Source organism: Aplysia californica, unplaced genomic scaffold (assembly GCF_000002075.1).
Source record: "Aplysia californica isolate F4 #8 unplaced genomic scaffold, AplCal3.0 scaffold00129, whole genome shotgun sequence".
NCBI classification, from domain to species: domain Eukaryota; kingdom Metazoa; phylum Mollusca; class Gastropoda; order Aplysiida; family Aplysiidae; genus Aplysia; species Aplysia californica.
In genome coordinates this window covers 1,076,652-1,088,057 of record NW_004797399.1, presented here as the reverse complement: position 1 = coordinate 1,088,057, position 11,406 = coordinate 1,076,652, and the positions used below count along the sequence as shown (strand labels likewise).

General features: G+C 42.3%; 1 long non-coding RNA gene across 1 annotated transcript in view; it reads right to left on the bottom strand.

Annotated features, from left to right (window-relative positions):
• Nucleotides 1–4,149: 4,149 nt before the first annotated feature.
• Nucleotides 4,150–11,406, bottom strand: part of LOC106011489 — a 9,913-nt gene continuing 2,656 nt past the window's right edge. The window contains exon 2 of the long non-coding RNA XR_001184760.2: nucleotides 4,150–11,366. This is a non-coding gene — a long non-coding RNA (uncharacterized LOC106011489). The remainder of the gene's footprint in view (nucleotides 11,367–11,406) is intronic.

The following is an 11,406-nucleotide window of genomic DNA, read 5'->3' as shown; positions in this document are numbered from 1 at the left end:
GGGGAGAAAATGAGAGCGAAAGAGAGGGGGGAGGGAAAATCAGGAAGAGCTGAAGCACCAGTTGGGAAATTCGTCACTTCGCCCCTCGGCCCGCCATCTTAGCCAATAATCTAATCCAGATCACGGCGATTAGGCTCCTGTTACCAGCAGTGAGGACCAACCAGGCAGAAGCCACCTCCGTCCTATGTGCCGGACCGCCGGACAAGGTTTGGCAACAGAAGTAACGCTGACCATCGTAAGTTACTTAACGTAGTATTAGCGCGCAGCAAATCAGATCGATTCGAAATGTTGTTAGAGAACCCGGGGTAGCTTGTGTGTAGGGGCTAGTTTGCGACAACTTCGTCTCGAGTGGGCACGTACTCAAGTACTGTACACCTGTTGTTGTTTTTTTTTGGGTTCTTTTGCGAGCTCTTTGCTTTTTTGTTCGTTGTTACTGTTGTTTGTTTGTTTTGGGGTGGGATTTTCTTTTTTTTTCGCGTTTTGCTTTGCCTGTTTCGTTTTTGGCGTGCTCTTTGAGCTTCTTTTTTTTTCGCGTTTTACCTGTTTGTTTCTCGTGAACGTTTTGAATTCGCGATTTGAGTCGCCCAGTGCTATGTTGATGCATGTTGTCTAATAATGTGTAAACTAGTATTTTAATTCAAATGCCTTGCAGTGCAGAGAACAAGTTAAAAAAAAACACCGCCTATATTATACCAGTGCATACATAATATGTGACTTGCAATCACTGTTAAACAATACATTTTAAAATATTTTAAAACCATTCTTTTAATGTGTGTGTGAGGGGGGGGGGATTAATGTGTACGAAAATTTAAAAAACAACAACAACAACAACAACGAAACAAATAAACAAAGCAAAATGAAAACAAATATAGTAGCGTTCCTTTTCACATTTTGCAAGCGACTTTAAAACCCCTGAATTGCACTCTAAAAATCGCAAAAATTGTAAAAATCGTCGTGTGCGACAAAGAAACCCGTGTATACAGTACGCTGTGGGGAGATAATCCCTTCCCCACGCTTGTGCTCAATGAGTGAAGCGGACTGTGTGAGGCCCACAGGCCAGACGGCTAAACACGGCACAGAGAGCGTCATAAAGCGCACTGACCAATCCTATCTAGAGCCCGGGGGCAACTTTGGAGAAATATTGCTTGTCTGTTTGTATCTTTTCTGTCTCTTTTTGTTTTTGGGTGGGGTTTTGTTGTTGTTCTTCTTCTTCTTCTTATGGGTAAATGTTTTACGGCGCTCGTAACTGCGTAGTCACACGATCGTGCTGATCAGTCTCTGTGTGAAAAAAAGGAGACACGTTGACCTGTGTGAAATTTTAGTTAGAGTAAAGACAAGAAAATAACATCGAGACAATAACGGTCATTTAGTGCGGTGGAAACTTGTGGTCAACGAAGCTGTTTTTACGCCCGCATCGACACGATTGAGATCATTAGGAGATGGGATTTGTCAGTCCTTACCAGGGACCAACCCGGGCGGAAAGGGATACATCTCTGTGGAAAGACCGAGATACTCGATAAGAATTTTCGCCATTCGGGAATCAAACTCAGGTCTTCCCTTCTCCACTTTTCGCTGCCCTAGAATTACAAAATTCTATCCGCTCAGTACCTAGTTTTGAGAAATTTGACGCAAAAAAAAAATTGATTTCACATGTCAAGATTTTTTGAATATATCTTAATAACGACTCCATTAAGTCTTGCGTTTTTAATAGAGCACATAGAACCTCTGGTTTCTGACCTCATGGTCTCAGTAACTCAAAACGGCTAAAATTGGCAGATACAATGTTGTACTTCTTAGGTTTAAAAAATTATGTCCTTAGAGTGAAACCGACTGGGTGAGAGCCACAGGCCAGACGGCTAAACGTGGCAGAGAAAGCGTCATAAGGCGCACTGACCAATCCTATCTAGAGCCCCGAGGGCAACTTTGGAGAAATATTGCTTGCCTGTTTGTATCTGTTCTGTTCAGTTTCTTTTTGTTTTTGGGGTTGTTTGTTTGTTTGTTTGTTTGTTTTTTGGTCATTGTTCTTGTTGTTTTTTGTTAATGTATAGCGCTGCCAAGTACATAAGCCATAATTATTATGAGCGTGCTGATCTGTCTCTGTGTGAAAAAAATAGACGCACATCCTCTTGAGCGGGGAAAAAAAAGAACATAGGACCAGGTAAAAAAAACGGTCATGTAGTGCAGGGAAAGCTTGTAAGACGGGAGGACAGTGGGTGGATGCTCTGATGTAGTCTGCTCTTTTTTTCCTATCAAGCATCTAGAGTTCATATCCCTCGTTCATCTTTTATGTTACTTGTCTTGTAACACTTCTAATATTCGATATTTATATGACCTGTGTTGCAAGAGCCGTAAATGTAAAACTCGTGCTAAAACTAAACCTAAATTGGAAAAGACAAATAGTCTCAGCAGACAAATGGGGATACTTGATTTTTTTTAATTAAGTAGGCTACATGTAGGTTTTTTTTAATGCCCCTATCGACACACTTTATATGATGTAGGAGGCGGGTTTCTGACCCTGGTTGTCAGGGCCAACCCGGACTGGGAGGGACACAACATCCCGGCAGGATGACGGAGATACTCGATTTTTAAGTTTTCTCCCCTCTTGAGAATCAAACTCGAGTCTCTTGTTGCGACAGCGAAGTGCCTAACCGCTTCACCACAAACGCCACTGGAGATACTTGATAAAACAACTTCGCCACAGGGGAAACGAATCCATGTCTTATGTGAACATTGAAATGAAATTGTATAGGTATAACGCCCTTATCAACACTGTAAGGTTATTTAAGAGGCGGGACCTCCGAGTTTTACGGAAAGGACCGAGCCAAGTGGGAAATTCGTGAAAAGTGCCTTTCCCAAGGACACAACTGAAGCTCGAACCCCTGAACCTGCAATCTCACGATTACGAGTCTGGTTGCCTGACCACTGGGCTACCGACGCCACGTGTCTTATGTGTGATTTTGATGCGCTTAGCAACTGCACTACAGACGCCTAACAAACTAGTGCCCCCCCCAAAAAAAAAACAAAAAAAAAACAACAACAACAACAACAAAACAACACACCACCTTCCTCCAGGTCAAGAGATGAGGTATGAGCCCCTCTCAAACATTGAGAGCTTAATTTTAAAAAATAGTAATCGTTTTATGGCACTTGCTAGTTTTAGTTTTAGTAAGGTTTACGGCGCTAGCAACTGCATACGGTCATATGAGCGCCAAGGGGTGGATGTCAACAGAGAAGTCCAAACTGGGAATCCGGCTTACCCTGCTCACCTCTTATTGCCTCTTAAGCCCCAACAGCACTTAGCCTGCTTCGACTATCAAGGCACCCCGGAAATAGTAGTTCATAACAGAGTGATGAACATACAAAAAAGTAGAGGAAAATGACGATAGTAAGGATGAGGAAAGAAAAAGCAGCAATTCCCACTATGTTGTTCCGGCACAGTATGACCATGACATTGATAAATAAGCCCATCTACAATTCCACTGTGCTTAAGTACATAGTAATATCCCCCTTTTGGGAGTGGCCTAAAGACAGCACTTGCAACACAATAACGTCTTATAAGTGCCGAAGAGTAGAGGTGTTACAAGAGAGTAACAGACACAAAAAAGAAGAGATCAGGACGATAGGAGTGTCAAAGGATAGAAGGAGCAAACTACACCAAAGCACCTGCCAACAACCCACTAAACCTTGAAGTAAATGTATATTTCAAAGGTTGGGACCTCCGAATTTGACATCCACTTGATTTGTTTGAGCAAAGAGAAGCACATCGACACAATGTTGGTCAGGTACTGATTTAGTGCTGGGACAAAGTAAGACTAAGACGGACAGACAAAAACAACAAGGAAAGTAAAGCATTGACATCCATCTCCGAAATGACTGAGGGAGTGTCTGAAAAGCCGTGGAAACTTCTGCTCGAATTACAAAGAATTGTTTTCATGGTATCTCTCACCGCCCCTCCCCGTAAACAGAGCAGAGAATCATGTCTTCCCACGCTCAGGGGTGTAAATCACGTAGGTCTGTATGCTTCCCAGGAGGCCGAGAATCTCTGCGTGAGACTTCAAAAATGAAAAGACATTCCCACCGTCTCTTTATCAGTTTCAAGTTTTAAAAAAAGAAGAAAAGAAAATGAAATGAAACAAAACAGACAAAAACTTTAATTTCTCTTACAAATTTTTAATTTCAATTTTTTAAAAATCAAAATCATTAATAAATACATGATTTACTATGTCATATTTACATATTATGTACATAATCAAACAATACCTTCCATTTTCAATATTTAGACATGCATGCACACTTTTGTTCTGCCTTTGCTCGTTTATATGATGCAAGAAAGATGTGACACAAATAAGTCCAGACCAGTCAGTTACAGAACACAGAAAAGTGTTGAGTAAAGAGAAGCCAAACAGGCGAGGAATGCGGTGTGTAAAAAAGAATACAATGTCACACAGGCCTAAGAGAAACAATGCAGAGATAAATCAGTCAACAGCTTCACCACTCCCTCTCTCGCTCGCTTGCCCTTTTCGGTGTCCTAGTCTCATCTATCTCCCTGTGCTAATCTTTGAGTTTTCGAATAACTTCATTGCTGCTCAGTAAACACCATGGCTAAGTCTAACAATGAATCCGTTCCAGCCTGTTTCTGTTTTTGCAGAGCACATTGACCTGAATGTCACCGGCTACCACGCGTGCAAAGAGCGTGAGCAAGTCGCGGGTGAGGGCAGTATTGTCGGAGCCCAGAAGCTGTACGGACTGTGGAGGATTATCCGGCTACGATTCAGGCAAGGAACCAGTTTATAACAAAATGTGTGACAATAAACAAAAGTTATCAGGTCGCTATCATCAGCGCCAGTCTGACGGTAACAAAAGGCACAAAGGACTCCCCCTCTGTGAAAGGCATCACTGGCAGGCAACATCCCGTTATCGGTGTCAAACGAGGAAATCGAGAAGAAATTTAAAAGAGCCAGTGCCATAAGATCGAACATTTACGAGGAATGCTTCAGGAACAATGCAGGTAAGTTAACCTTATTTAGATCTAAGTTCGGAAGACGTTTAGTCTACATTGAGCCCCCCCCCCCTCCTACGATTTTCAGGGATGTTATTGTGTTATTGGAGACCAACTTTGTATCACTATGACAAGAAAAAAAGGTGCCAATGGAAGTAACACAGCCGGTGAAGGTCAGAAGTCAGCCCGCCCCCGACACTCATGGTCAACCGTCGATCCGTGCGGTAAACACAAAGGCGGAGACACACACCCTGCGTGCCGTAAAACAAACAAACGTGGACTTTTTCCCCCCGCAGCCTGACCGCTCCCGCCCCTCAGTCCGCTCACCCCGAAGCCAAGACAAAAGGTCCCGAAGTGTCAACACGAGGAGAAACAAGAGGCAGGTGAGCGACGAGCCAGCTCGGTCACCGAGTGTCAAGGCGCGAAAGCAGGGAGTGAGTGGCAGTGGCACGAGAAGAAGGGAGGACACAGTGGATTATTTTGATTCTGAAGAGTCTGTGGAAACCGAAAATTGCGTACAAGAAGAGGTTGGTGAGTGGGTGAATGGTGTATACACGTATAGGTATCCATTGGTAACGACTTGGACTTGTTAAAGGATTTTGATATTGGTTTAGCGACTGACTGTTTCGAATGCCTATTAGAATGGCCTCCCTTAATTGTCTTGGCCTTTTTGAACAAAAAAAACAAAAGAACAAAAAAAGAAAAACTTTTTTCAGTAATTGTACAAAGTATGACATAATTTGTCTGCAAGAGACATGTCACCAACACCACCTCGTCGCCGAGTGCAGCCCTTCCAAAGAAAGTATAACATAACAACGCCTGTGCGCATCAACGCTGCAGGGTAAACGAAGCCTTCGCCCAGCGTTGTAAAAGGGAAAACTGTCAAATCCGCCCATCTTTGGCCACCCAAGAAGCTCCCGAATGCACTATTATTTGAATCTTCCAGGGAAAAGCGAGGATGGATGACGAGCTGGTGAAATGGTACAAGTTTAACGCCCCTATAAACAATATTAGGTTATTTAAGAGGCGGGACCTCCGAGTTTAACGTCCATCTCCGAAAGGACCAAGCCAAATGGGATATTGGTGTAAAGTGTCTTCCCAAGACACAACACGCAATCTCACGATTACCGGTCCACTAAGCTACCGATGCCACAGTCGTCACCAGAAGCAGCTCATCCAAAGAAAGTATTACAATACTAATGTGTGCATCAACACTGAAGGGGATAAGCCACCTCCACTCTGCGTGGTAAAAGGGAAACTGTAAAATTCCTTCAGTCTTTTGCCACCCAAGTTGCTAACAAATCGACCTAACTAGAAAAACAAAACAAATTGAATAAACACCTGTTTCGTAATTCATATATAACTACATCACGAAATGAGGTGATCTCCTAAAAGACCTGCAAATTCTCCCCATACAGAGGCAAAGTTCCCCATCACTGAGGTCACTTGCAACAAGCATGAAGCAGATGAAATATGACGAACAGGCAAACTACTTAAAGGACTATCTGCATTTTAAGTTTAGTAAGAGTTGTACGGTGCTCGCAACTGCATAAGGTTCTATGAACACGAATATTCTGCATTTTTATCGGCTAGAAGAAGTTGCAGATGACTCTAGGGAAATTACCATTGAGCAGAGAGAGGGGTGTATAGGCTTGTTACTTCACTAGCCAGCTACGAGTGTTAGATTAATCAGGCTGTACCCTATGACCTTTACTTGCTTGGTTTGTCTCTTCTCAGACATCTTCTGACAGAGCATGGTGAAATGGAGGGTGAAAAACATTTCTCAGAAAACGTATCATCAACTTTTAACACATAAAAATTACAAACATACAGACAGAAATGTACAGAAACTCCTGGACGAACAGACATCAATCTACGACATTTCTTTCCCTAAACAAGGATATTATCATCTTGCATCCATGATGGCATCTCACGGAAACACCCTAGGCTAAGCCTAACACCCTCAAATAATTTAGTTCAGATCACAGAATTTAAGGAAAGGCAGTCACTCAAGTGAAATTTTGAACGGGGATGACATTTCTAAATTCAAGATGAAAATTATAATTCATTCAGGCTTCATTCACCCAACAAATGCATAATATATAATTATATGCAAAGTGATCCTGAAAGTCAAAGCTATTGATTACTGTGATTTCAGAAACCACTATATCAGTGCTGGTAGGGTCTACATATATACACAAACTCATCAAAGGCAAAACTGCAATTTAAAAAAAAAAAAGGGGGGGGGGGGGGTGTTAGTTCACAAATCATTATAAGACATTCGTTCAAAGATGGATTTTCAAAAATACGCTCGTAATTCAAAAACCATTTAACCCCCACAGCCGCTGAACATGCCCTTGACACAGCCGTTGCTATGCATTTATATCTGGTCTAAAAGGCTTCCGGTTATGTGAGTTTGAGTGCAGTAGCTTTTTTTTTGTATCGCTCTACAATGTTCCTGAGTGTTGCTAGTTTTCAAACAGATATTGTGGTGAGATTATATGTTATAGTGAGTATTGTGTTATGACGATTATATTGTTGCAACTGGTATGTTTGTTAAGCCTGTGAATAAGGAAGCAAGTACGATAGGAGCCGTCAGACAAACAATGCCAGATACTGATCTTGCGTTGTGTCGTTTTTATGTATCCAAAAGCTCAGCACCATGTGGAAGTCAATTTGACCCATCAGTATTTTTGTGTTTGTATATAACTCAGAAGGTAAGTACAGTCTTTTCGACCTTGCAGTTACATAATGAAAGAACCATGTAGAGAGCTGGTGTCAGTAGGATCACGTTGTGCACAAAGTGTGTTTGAAAGACGTTAGAGAGTTCTTCTTGGTCTGATAGAAAAATGGCAGGAAGCCAGGCAACCCTGACCTTCAATCGAAAATATTTTGACTTCTATTCAATGTAGATTGAAATTGAGGACTGTTTGGAGTATGGAAATGAAATGATCACAGCCGTTAGTTCTCAACAGGAAAGTAGAAGTGAGGAAATGGAGACAGAGTTTGGACAAATGGTCAGTCCAGTTAGAGAAGAGGGCAGAGTTCGTGAGGGTAGTGGCAAAGGAGACCAAGATGGTATTAATCTCTGTGCACAAAAATCCTGGCTCCCCCTTGACATGCAGTCTCCACGGACCAAAATCCTGATCCCCCTAGACTCTACCTTTTTTAAAATTTTAAACACTAGAACATGTATTCATCCTTTGTTTGGCAGAATTTTTTTTATCAAGAGCTTCATTGCCTTCCTTCCCTAAAAAGGCAGAAAAACTCTGGTGAAGTGTCAGGGTGGACAAATTGGAAAGTATTTATAGTTGATGTCAATTACATTTTAATTGTCTCGAGTGGACATATTTTTTCACAAGATATGCATTATTTTAATCATGCGGAAGAAATAAAGTTGTTTTGTTGTTATTTTTTGTTTTTGTTTTAAAGCCTTTCTCTATCTATTTAATAGTACATTTGTAGATCTAGTTGAAGAAGGTAAGCTGAATTTTTGCTATCTAGTAATTTAGATATATAAATATAGTACATCAGTCATCGTCCGGCTCATTGTCCAGCATCGAAAAGTCAACAAACCAACATCGATTCATCTCGACATCACCAAAGAATTCCAGTACCTGTAACTTCTTTCCATCACCATAACCAGCTCAAAGCCTTGGAGAGAACGTAAAAGATACAGGGAAACTCTCCCAGACACACAAGGCAAAAAGAAGAGAGCCGAGGAAACAAACCACAAGTGTGCTGAGTGCAAGACCCCTCAAGAACAAGATGGACCATCGCTACGAGATCGTCACCAGGAAAACATTGTCCTCCCAACTGCTGCCTACAAAATAATGAGCACAAAGGGGTCAGCTGAGGAGACAGATGGACGTAATGGACCACCTCACGATCTCCACAGACTGCTGGACGTAATGGACCACCTCACGATCTCCACAGACTGTCGGACGTCAGGGAAAAAAGAAGAGCTCATGTAGGTCATGTCCTACATGACAGTGACCGTGCATTTTGGCTCCCCTGATTGGAAGCTGACATCAAGAGTCCTGAACACAGTGTTGCTGGAGACAAGTCACACTTCAGGGAACATCGCTGCAAATGTCCAAAAAGTTTTTATAGCTTGGGGAATAGAGAGGAAAGCCACTACTGTTGTCATGGACAATGTAGCCAACATGAAGCTTGCTGTTGAGGGGCTGAAATATCAACATCAACCGTGCTTTGCACACAACAACCTCCACCTGGTTGTCAAAGAATCCATCAGAAAGACGGATGATGTGCTTGTGCGTGCAAGACATTGTTTCTTTTTTCCACTAGTGTCAATGTGAGAAACTCACTGAAAGAAGCCTTCAAGGCAAAAATACGACACCAAAGAAATTACACCAGGATGTGGAAACTCATTGGAATAGTACCTTCGAGATATTCAAGTCTTATTTGGAGCAGCACGAGCAGGTGACCGCAGCCCTATGTCTGAGTGGCAAGCAAAACAAGTGCCGGTGCCCCATCAAGCTGTCACTGTTACAGAAGACAATGGAGACCTTGGAGCCCTTTTATGAGGCAATAGTAGAGATTTCAACAGAACAAAACACCTCTCTGTTGCAAAGATCATTCCAATTGTATTCCCGTTGAGCAGGTTCACAGCCCAGGACAAGCTGCCCTTGCAAAGCAACTACCTCAACTTTCAGCTGAACCTACATTTTTAAAGGCATCGATGAGAAGACACATCTGAGGCTAGCTACACTTTTGGACCCCAGGTTTAAGGGAGCTGGGCTTCCCAACAGCTTCACCATCCAACTCTGCTTTGAACAAACTGACCAAGTCCATGACGCTGCCATAGCCACCAGGACAAGCAACAACAAGCGAGGAAGACGCAATAGCTCCCCACCTGCAAAAAAAGTTGAAGCTCTGACACCGTTTGATCAAGCATTTAAAGGCAAACAAACTGCTGTGCCCAGAATAGTGAAATTAGAGACGGAAATCCGCTGCTACCTGGAGTGACATGATGCCACAGTGGACTGGTTTAATTTTTGCAGAAACGCCTGTATAGACATTTTGGACAATGAGGATAGGTTTAGTCAGATTGGTGGTGACGGTGGTGTTGTAGAAATAGACGAGAGCAAGTTTGGGAAGAGGAAATTTCATAGAGGCAAGCACATAGATGGAGTTTGGGTTTTGGAGGTATAGAGAAAGACAATACAGACAACTGGGTTTTTTTTGTAGCGATAGAGGTTAGGTCAGTAGACACTTTAGTCCCTATTACAGAAAAGTACATTAGGAAAGGCTCAGTTATTATTTCAGATTGTTGGAAAGCTTATGATAAATTAGGAGACTTTATACATCAGTTTTTCACTTTCCCACGTCGTTATAGTTTATAATGTAAGAGTCAAACCCCAAATTCCTGTCATTAGTTAGGATCATTTCATAGAGATGACTCTGGACTTTTTTGCTTATAATAAGCTTTGCATTTTTATCAAATTTTTTCCCCCTCAATTTCAGATGGTTTGACCAAGATGAGCTTCAAGTCCGTCCAAGAAGTTAAGGACCAAGTAGCTGCCATAGCTAGTGACACCTCCAAGTGTTTAAATGCAACTGTGATACACGTTTTTAATAAGTTCACTTGAGCAAGTGGAAGGAAAAAAGTGGTGTTGTAGTGATTATCTGGTAGTCAACTTCTTCAAAGACAATGTTTCCGTGCCTCGGATTAAGGCCAAAGTTTAACATGTTTTAGATCAGTTTCGTTTTTTGATAAAACGAGTGAAACAGAATAGTGAGACTACACAATTTTATTCGTGAAAAATTCGAATTTCCACATGTGTCTACAGTTTCAGCGTCATCTCCCCCACGTTCACCAGTGAGACCATCAGGGGCTGAATTGCCATTTACATCTGTGGTGACAACTCCAGTTAAGACAAGAAGAGATTGTCTTAACCGCTTCACTGCTGCTCGGCGTACGGTGTACGTCCATAAATCGGGCCCTCCTATGCGCTGTGGGCGTACAGTGTACGCCCGGCGATATCGCTGTTTTGTTTCGTTTCCTTCTCAGCCGGTAATTGCAATATAGTATCGAGAGTGGGCTCCCCTGAAAGCTCTTTTCTTCCCGAGTTAGAGAAGCTTTTATTTGCCCTAATTAGACCAATAATAACCGAAATAGCGGGAATTATAGCGTCAGTCCTTCTTCACAGTTCTAGCGTTTCACTCTCGCTGCCTTTCACTCTAGCTCCCAGCCATGGCTGATCGCACGCAACGTATGCTAACAACGCGTCAAGTTCTCGACGAAATTTTCACCGATAATGATAGCGGTGATGATGGTTTTGAGGCTGCTAGTGATAATGAAGACTACCAGTCGTCAGATGATAGTGATGCTGATGTTTTGGACCTGGACGAAGCAGAAGAGAATGATGAGCCAGCAGACGAAG